General features: G+C 40.9%; 1 non-coding gene across 1 annotated transcript; it reads left to right on the top strand.

Annotated features, from left to right (window-relative positions):
- Nucleotides 1-8282: 8282 nt before the first annotated feature.
- Nucleotides 8283-8389, top strand: LOC131636895 (small nucleolar RNA R71). The gene has a single exon (XR_009294203.1). It is a non-coding gene; the product is annotated as a small nucleolar RNA R71 (small nucleolar RNA).
- The last annotated feature ends 472 nt before the right edge of the window (nucleotides 8390-8861 follow it).

An 8861-nucleotide genomic window follows, 5' to 3' on the forward strand; every position in this document is an offset into this window, starting at 1 on the left:
TGTATCGGCCATCATGGCGGGGTGAAACCAAGTGGGAATCGCGGCAGTAAGTGAGATCGAGTGACTGAGCAGGCTTCATGAGATGAGAGAGTGATAGGAGCTCGTCACCAAGACCTAAAGCACAGGCCAAGGTAGTAATAATGCCTCCAAGCAAGAATGGATTTGTAGCGGGGGCGTTAACTAAACCTTGGATGTGTTGGAACATAAACGGTGCGGCATTGAAACGGATATTGTTAAGCGCACAGTAAAGGAAAAATAATTCATTTTGGTTTACCTTGTGGTTGTTGGATCTCGCAAAAATAATATGCCCCAAGACACGTTGAAAATAACGTATAGCGGGGTTTTGAATGTGAGAAGCATGAAGAGCTCTCCAACCGGTAGGATTTTCTCCAGTGAGATGGAACCAAAATTCAAAAGCGAGATCCTCCCAGGATCGACCATTGAGTTCTTGAAAGATTGAGCGGTGAGCAATTGGAGCATGATTAAAATGCAAATATGAAGCTACGACATCTTGATCTAGAGCATATTCACGGTTGAACATCCGGAATTGGATGCTACCGGTTGAGAATGGTTGATTAGAGGGAGTGTCGTAGTTGAAGGAACTCAAAAATTCTAAGACGAGCGGCTCATAAGTAGGTACGGGTTCGGTACAAAGATGGTGGAGGCTAGATTTAGTGAGCAAACGGGTGACACCATCAATGAGACCCAAAGTTTCTAGACACTCGGTGTTCACAAATTTTGTGGGAACAACCGAACGTTCGTAGAAAGCAACATATTTTGTTCGTTGAGCATCATCTCGGAAGATAATGTTTGAAAGGTCGGGAGGTGGTCGCTCGGGACGCTCACTACGGATTAATGAACGTGGAGGCATGGTGAGTAGGGAAATGAAGAATAAAAATGTAGTGTAGAAGAGTAGAGAATGGTATGATAGTTGTGAGGAAGAAGAGTGGTGGTGGTGTGGTTTTATAGTGAGGTTTGAAAATGGGGTGGTTAATGGAGAATTAAAATGGATTAATGGTGGTGTTTGAAGTTTGAATAGAATAGAAAAATGGGGAATGAATGGAGTTTAAGAGGTGAATGATGGAGGATGAATGAGGTTAATGGAGTTTAAATGGAATAAATAGGGGGAGAATGAGGAGAATGAATTTTGAAATTCAAATTCAAAATTCAAAAATGGGATAAATGTGGTCTTCTGCGTGGTCAAAAAGGCAGCACAGACTGCTGGCCTTGGGAAGGCGCGCGTCTCAGGCAGCTAGTCTGCTGGGGGACAGGCATGGAGACGTGCGTCTCCTGTCCTATGCATGCAGACTGCTGGTCCCACATGAATGGAGACGTGCGTCTCCTAGCTCAGGTAAGTGGTTTCCACACGTGCAGATGTGGACCAATTCTGACAGTAGCAATAATACAGAATACCAGCTCAGTACAGTGTCATTGTATCATACTATAAACGGCAAAAATATGGTATACAGGAATGCATAGCAGTTTAATAGTGATGTAGTAAAACACAGTAGCAGTAATAAATAGAATATTGCATTTAAAATTAAACCGGTACTGAGTGTTAACAGGAGCAGAATGTAAAAGTGCAGAAAAATTAAATTCTAAACTAGGAATTTGAAATTACTAAAACTAGAAATAAAAATCTAATAATCTAATACGGTAACATCTAGCCACGTCTATTGTTGTTCACATTAGAATAAATGTGCTTGAAAACTTCGTCGAACTGAGCATTGACGGTGTCGATGAAATCGAAGAAATGCATTTGCAAAGTGTGAAGCTCGTTGCGCACATGTTGTACATCTTGTTGTAGTGCAGTGATTGCTTGTTCGTGCGTGTTCAGATTGGGCATTCTTTGATTTACCGATGCGGTGGACGTAGCGGGTTGTTGTGGCTCGAGTTCGACATCAGTCATGTCAACAGTGTATTCATCAGCAGAATCTTCAGAAGGTGTCTCAGGCTCGTACTCGGGTATAGGCTCGTCTTCTGATAAAGGTTCATATTCAGGAATCGGTTCATCTTCAGGTAAAGGTTCATAGTATCCAGGTGGTGTTTCAGGTTCAGATTCGGATGCAGGCATTTCCTCATCAAAATGTTCATAAGCTTGAGGAGTTTCAGGTGAGGGCTCTCTCTCAGGAATCTGACCATAGTAAAGCCAGTTGGTAGGGTTGTGCACACTTGTCCTAGGATTCGGTAAGGTGAACTGATACCAAACTTTGTTATCAATGAGCAATTCAAACCGATGAGGTCCAAGATTACCGATGATACCTCGATTAAAGCAGAAGTTGATGTCCATAGAGGTATGGGTACCAAAAGGTGTCAATCTAAGCAAAGGCACTCTCATTCCTATGGCATTAGCGATCATAGTGACAAATCCGCCGATCCTAATGGGTGAAACTTCGTCTTGCGTGATGCGCTCGAAGTTTGTTAGCATGAATGCGATGGCATTGACCGGGCGATTCTGAGATGAGCAGAACATGATGAATAACTCTTCTCTAGTAACTTCAGTGACATTATCAGGCTTTCCAAAAATGTAGTGAGCAAGGATCTTGTGAAAGTAGCGGAAAGCAGGATTGTGGATGTTCTCAGATTGAAATTCATTCTCTTCAGGGTTATCATTTCCAGTGATTTTCCCCCAGAATTTTTCCAGCTCCCAGTATGGAAGGTTTTCTTCAGCTACTTTGGCATATGCATCGGGTCCATGAGGTAGTTCTAACATTTTAGCAAAGTCTCCCATGCAAAAGTTAAATTCCATTCCAAAGAGTCGAAAAAGGATGACTCCTTTCTTCAGTCCTTGTCCACTGTTTGGAAGATAGGTCAGTGAGCTCAAAAATTCCAAAGTGAGTTTCCGGTAGGTATTAAACTTGCGGAACAAGTGGTAACCAGTCCAACCGACTTGGTTAAGCAGGTGCAAAACGCTTTCTTGGATGCCAAGTCGTATCATAGTCGATTGGTCAGGGTAGCAAGTCAGATCTATTTGTCTTTCAGCCAGCTTGTTGAATCTTGCTTCTTGTCCTCTACCACGGAACACAACTTCCATATTATCAACTCCTTCCATCGTAGTTAGTAGTTAATTGAAAAACCCTAGAAGTTGAAAATATTAGGATAAGTTAGAATTAGGCTAGTGTTTATTTAAAATAAAATAAAAAGTTAAAATTAAGCTTAGGTAACAAGTTATAATAATAAATATAATTATAACGGAAATATTTTCTCAAATCAAGATAGTAGTTATAATTATAATAATTATTATAAGATGTATGAAAAATCAAAAATGATTAAAGTCAAAATTAAAAATAGAATAAAGTTTTAAAAGGAAAAATAAAAATAAAAGATTAGAAAAATTAAAGTTTTAATAAATTAAAAAAAATAGAAGAATAAATAAATGTGGGTTGTCTCCCACCAAGCGCTTTGTTTAATGTCGTAAGCTCGACGATTTAAAAATAGAAAACTATTTTTTCGAAAGAGCGGGCAGTTCGTCAAGTTTAAAAACTTCGATGTTTTCATCGTATTCGAGATGATGGTAATACTTAAGACGTTGCCCATTTACGACAAAAGGTTTGACGGTTTCTCCTTTGATTTCTATCGCTCCACTCGGAAATATGTTAGTTATTTCGAAAGGGCCAGACCATCTAGATCGTAACTTACCAGGAAATAATTTTAGTCTAGAATTAAATAAGAGCACTTTATCGCCTATGCTAAAATTTTTCCTAGATATACGCTTGTCGTGCCATTTTTTCGTTCGCTCTTTATAGATTTTGGCGTTTTCGTAAGCGTCTTGTCTAAGTTCTTCTAATTCGTTTATGTCTAGAAGTCGTTTCTCACCAGCGGCAGTGTAGTTTAGGTTTAAGTTCTTAATGGCCCAATAGGCTTTATGTTCTAACTCTACTGGTAGGTGGCATGATTTTCCATAAACGAGTTTGAACGGGGTAGTTCCTATTGGAGTTTTGAAAGCTGTTCTATAAGCCCATAAAGCTTCATTTAGCTTGGTTGACCAATCTTTCCTAGATATAGCAACAGTTTTCTCCAATATTTGTTTTATTTCGCGGTTAGATACTTCTACTTGACCGCTTGTTTGTGGATGGTATGGTGTGGCTATTCGATGATTTACTCCATATTTTTGAAGGAGTTTCTCAAGTATTCTTGAAATGAAATGGGAACCACCATCGCTAATTACCAATCTTGGCACACCGAACCTAGGAAAAATGACGTTTTTGAAAAGTTTAATAACTACTCGTGTATCGTTTGTAGGGGAAGCAATAGCTTCTATCCATTTTGAAACGTAATCGACGGCTACGAGTATATATTGATTTCCAAACGATGACGGAAACGGTCCCATGAAGTCTATCCCCCAGACGTCAAATATTTCTACTTCTAAAATGCCTTTTTGAGGCATTTCATCGCGTCTTGAAATGTTTCCAGTTCGTTGGCATCTATCACAGCTTAGTACAGCAAAATGGACGTCTTTCCACAGGTTGGGCCAGAAAAGTCCAGATTGAAGGATTTTGGCGCAGGTTCTAGATGTGCTATGGTGTCCTCCACACGGTGCAGAATGACAATGTGTTATTATGCTTCTTATCTCTTCCTCGGGTACACAACGTCTAAAGATTCCATCGGGGCCTCTTTTGAAAAGGAGTGGGTCGTCCCAATAGTAATGTTTTAGGTCATGGAAGAATTTCTTCTTCTGTTGGTAGCTTAGATCAGGAGGAAGCACACCAGCAGCTAGGTAGTTTACGAAATCTGCATACCAAGGTGTGTCAGATCGGGCTAAAGCTATTTCAGCTAATTTCTCGGTTTCAGAGTTTGGACGGTATGGTTCGAATTCGTTTGCTTCTAATTGGGCGATGAGTCTTTCATAAGGGAAATCATCGTCAATTGGTACTTGTTCGGGTTTCAGATTTTCCAATCGAGAGAGGTGATCTGCTACGACATTTTCAGTGCCTTTCTTATCCTTAATTTCCAGGTCGAATTCTTGTAGTAACAAGATCCATCTCAAAAGTCTTGGTTTAGCGTCCTTTTTGGTTAGGAGGTACCTAATGGCGGCGTGGTCAGTGTATATGATTATTTTGGCTCCTACCAGGTAAGAACGGAATTTGTCTAATGCGAATACGACAGCTAATAATTCTTTTTCTGTCGTGGCATAATTCATCTGAGCTTCGTCTAGGGTTCTACTCGCATAGTATATGACATGTAGTTTCTTATCCTTTCTTTGTCCTAGAACGGCTCCTACAGCATAATCACTTGCGTCACACATTATTTCGAAAGGCTCATTCCAGTCGGGAGGTTGCATAATTGGCGCAGAGATCAATGCTTGTTTAAGCGTTTGAAATGCTTCAGTGCATTTATCGGTGAAAATAAATTCGGCGTCTTTCATGAGTAGTTCAGTTAAGGGTTTGGTTATTTTAGAGAAATCCTTAATGAAGCGTCGGTAAAAACCAGCATGTCCCAGAAAACTTCTTATTTCTCTAACGGTTTTGGGAGGTTGAAGGTTTTCGATAATTTCGATTTTTGCTTTATCAACTTCGATTCCTCTATCGGATACGATGTGTCCAAGTACAATTCCTTGTCGAACCATGAAATGGCATTTTTCCCAATTAAGGACTAGGTTTACGCTTACGCATCGTCTAAGCACCATTTCAAGGTTTTCTAAACATGTTTCAAAACTTCCTCCACAGACAGAGAAGTCGTCCATAAAGACCTCCATTATTCCATCTAGGAAGTCGGCAAATATTGCCATCATGCATCTTTGGAAGGTCGCGGGTGCATTGCAGAGTCCAAAAGGCATTCGTCTATAAGCGAATGTACCATAAGGACAGGTGAATGTGGTCTTCTCTTGGTCGTCAGGGTGGATAGGAATTTGGAAAAATCCGGAGTATCCATCCAGATAACAAAAATGTGAGTGTTTAGCTAAGCGTTCGAGCATTTGATCTATGAAAGGTAAAGGGAAATGGTCTTTTCGGGTAGCTTTATTTAGCTTCCTATAGTCAATGCACATCCTCCATCCAGTTTGGGTACGTTGTGCTACAGATTCTCCTTTTGCGTTAGTGATTACAGTGACTCCTCCTTTCTTTGGTACGACGTGAACGGGGCTAACCCATTTACTATCGGATATAGGATATATTATTCCAGCTTCTAGCAGTTTTTGGATTTCCTTTTTAACCACATCGCTCATAATAGGATTTATTCGCCTTTGATGTTCCCTAGAGGTTTTACTATCGTCTTCGAGCATAATGCGGTGCATACACAGAGAAGGGCTTATACCTTTCAGATCTGATATGTTGTATCCTAAAGCGGTAGGGTATTTTCTTAGGACATTAAGTAATTTTTCAGTCTCGGTTCGTCCTAAGTTGGCGTTCACTATAACTGGTCGGTTTAGTTCTTCGTCTAGAAATTCGTATCTAAGATCGGTAGGAAGTGTCTTCAGCTCTATAGCAGGTTTCTTAGGTCCAGGTATAGGATCAGGGGTTAAAGCTAAGCATTCACTCAGGTGGTTATCTTGATATTCCTCACGCCAGTTGTCATCTTCAAAAATTGGCGGCATAGGAATTCTTAGGGTTTCGGTTTCCTTATTTGGTTCGGATTTTATTTCCTTGACACACTCGTCGATTATGTCAGCAGAACAGCATGTGTCAATTATAGAAGGTGCTTTTAGGAACTGGGAAAGGATAAATTCTATTTTCTCTTCTCCTACTTCGAAAGTAAGTTTTCCTCGTTTTACATCTATAATTGCACCAGCGGTCGCTAAAAATGGTCTTCCTAAAATGATCGGGATGTTAGAATCTTCTTGGATATCCATAATGATGAAGTCAGTCGGGATATAGAATTGACCTACACGAACAGGGATATTCTCTAACATTCCTACAGGATATTTAACTGAACGGTCTGCTAGTTGAAGAGACATTCTTGTTGCTTTAAGCTCACCTAGATTGAGTTTCTTACAGGTTGAAAGAGGCATCAAACTAACACTAGCTCCTAAATCGCACAAGGCTTTCTCTATGATGGTTTTTCCAATTACGCAGGGTATAGAAAAACTACCAGGGTCTTTCAGTTTTGGAGGCATGTTGTTTTGGATGATAGCGCTACATTCAGCGGTAAGCGTTATAGTTTCGTTATCCTCGAGCTTCTTTTTGTTTGATAAGATTTCTTTTAAGAACTTAGCGTACGAAGGCATCTCAGTTATGGCTTCTGTGAATGGTATGGTTATGTTTAATTGCTTCAGAAGTTCTACAAATCTTTTAAATTGCGCTTCGGTTTTTGATTTGGCTAATCTTTGAGGGTAAGGAATTGGTGGCTTATAAGGTGGTGGTGGAACATAAGGTTTCTCTTTTTCGGGTTCCACTTCGTTATTGTTCTCTTTAGTCTTAGCAGTTTGTTCGTCGGTTGTTTTCTTTTGGGTTTCCTTTGGCTCTTGTTGTGACATGGGTACGTTTTGGGTTCTAGGATCTATGGGTCCATCGTAATTAGTTCCACTTCGTAGTGTTATCGCGTTCGCATGTCCTTTAGGATTAGGTTGTGGTTGAGCAGGAAACGTGCCAGCAGGGGCAGCAGTAGGTGCTTGTTGTTGAGCTACTTGTGAGATTTGAGTTTCTAACATTTTGTTATGCGTAGCTAAAGCATCTACTTTGTTCGATAGTTGTTTTAGTTGCTCGCTATTGTGGATGTTTTGATTCAGGAAGTCTTTATTGGTTTGTTGTTGGGAAGCTATAAAGTTCTCCATCATGATTTCTAGGTTTGACTTCCTAGGGGTGTTTTGAGCAGCTACAGGCGCTTTTTGGTAGCCAGGTGGTACAGCAGGTGCTTGTCCAGGCGCGTACAACGCATTGTTGTTCTTATAAGAAAAGTTCGGGTGGTTTTTCCATCCAGGGTTGTACGTGTTAGAATAAGGGTTTCCTTGAGCGTAATTTACTTGATCAGGTGGGACTCCAGTCAAGAGTTGGCATTCAGCAACTACATGCCCAGTCAATCCACAAATCTCGCAGTTAGGTGCTACAGCGGCAGCGGTGGCTGAAGGAGTGATGGTCAAATTCTCGATCTTTTGAGTTAAAGCGTCTACTTTAGCGTTAACGCGGTCTATACCACTAATTTCGTACATTCCTCCTTTGGTTTGGGCTTTCTCTAGAGCGGCGCGTTCTCCTCCCCATTGGTAATGGTTTTGTGCCATGTTCTCTATGAGTTTGTATGCTTCATCATGGGGTTTGTCCATTAATGCTCCGCCAGCAGCGGCATCTATAGTCATTTTAGTGTTATATAAGAGACCACCATAAAAGGTATGGATGATCAGCCATGGTTCGAGTCCATGATGAGGGCATATTCTAAGCATGTCCTTGTAACGTTCCCAAGCTTCGAAGAGCGATTCGTTATCTTTCTGGGTAAATCCGTTGATTTGACCTCTAAGCATAGCAGTCTTGCTAGGCGGAAAGTATCTTGCTAAGAATACTCTCTTCAATTCGTCCCACGTAGTTATGGAATTTGAAGGCAGGGATTGAAGCCACGCTCTCGCTCTATCTCTCAAGGAGAAAGGGAAAAGGCGTAATCGAATAGCTTCGGAACTAACGTTGTTGGCTTTGATAGTGTCGGCGTATTGCACGAACACGGATAAATGGAGATTGGGGTCGTCTACAGGGCTTCCAGAGAATTGATTCTGTTGAACAACTTGGACCAGTGAAGGTTTCAGTTCGAAATTGTTCGCTTCAATCGCAGGTGGTGCGATACTTGAATGCGGTTCAGCGCGCGAAGGAGCGGCATAGTCTCTAAGAGGACGAATAGCAGCCATCTCTAACTTCGGGGTGATTTGATTGATTTGATCAGTAAAATTCAATTCCTGATTAATCGGAATTTCTGCTACTTCGGGAAGGTTGCGAGCTCGACGT

This window comes from Vicia villosa, unplaced genomic scaffold (assembly GCF_029867415.1).
Source record: "Vicia villosa cultivar HV-30 ecotype Madison, WI unplaced genomic scaffold, Vvil1.0 ctg.001848F_1_1, whole genome shotgun sequence".
In the NCBI taxonomy this organism is placed as follows: Eukaryota; Viridiplantae; Streptophyta; class Magnoliopsida; order Fabales; family Fabaceae; genus Vicia; species Vicia villosa.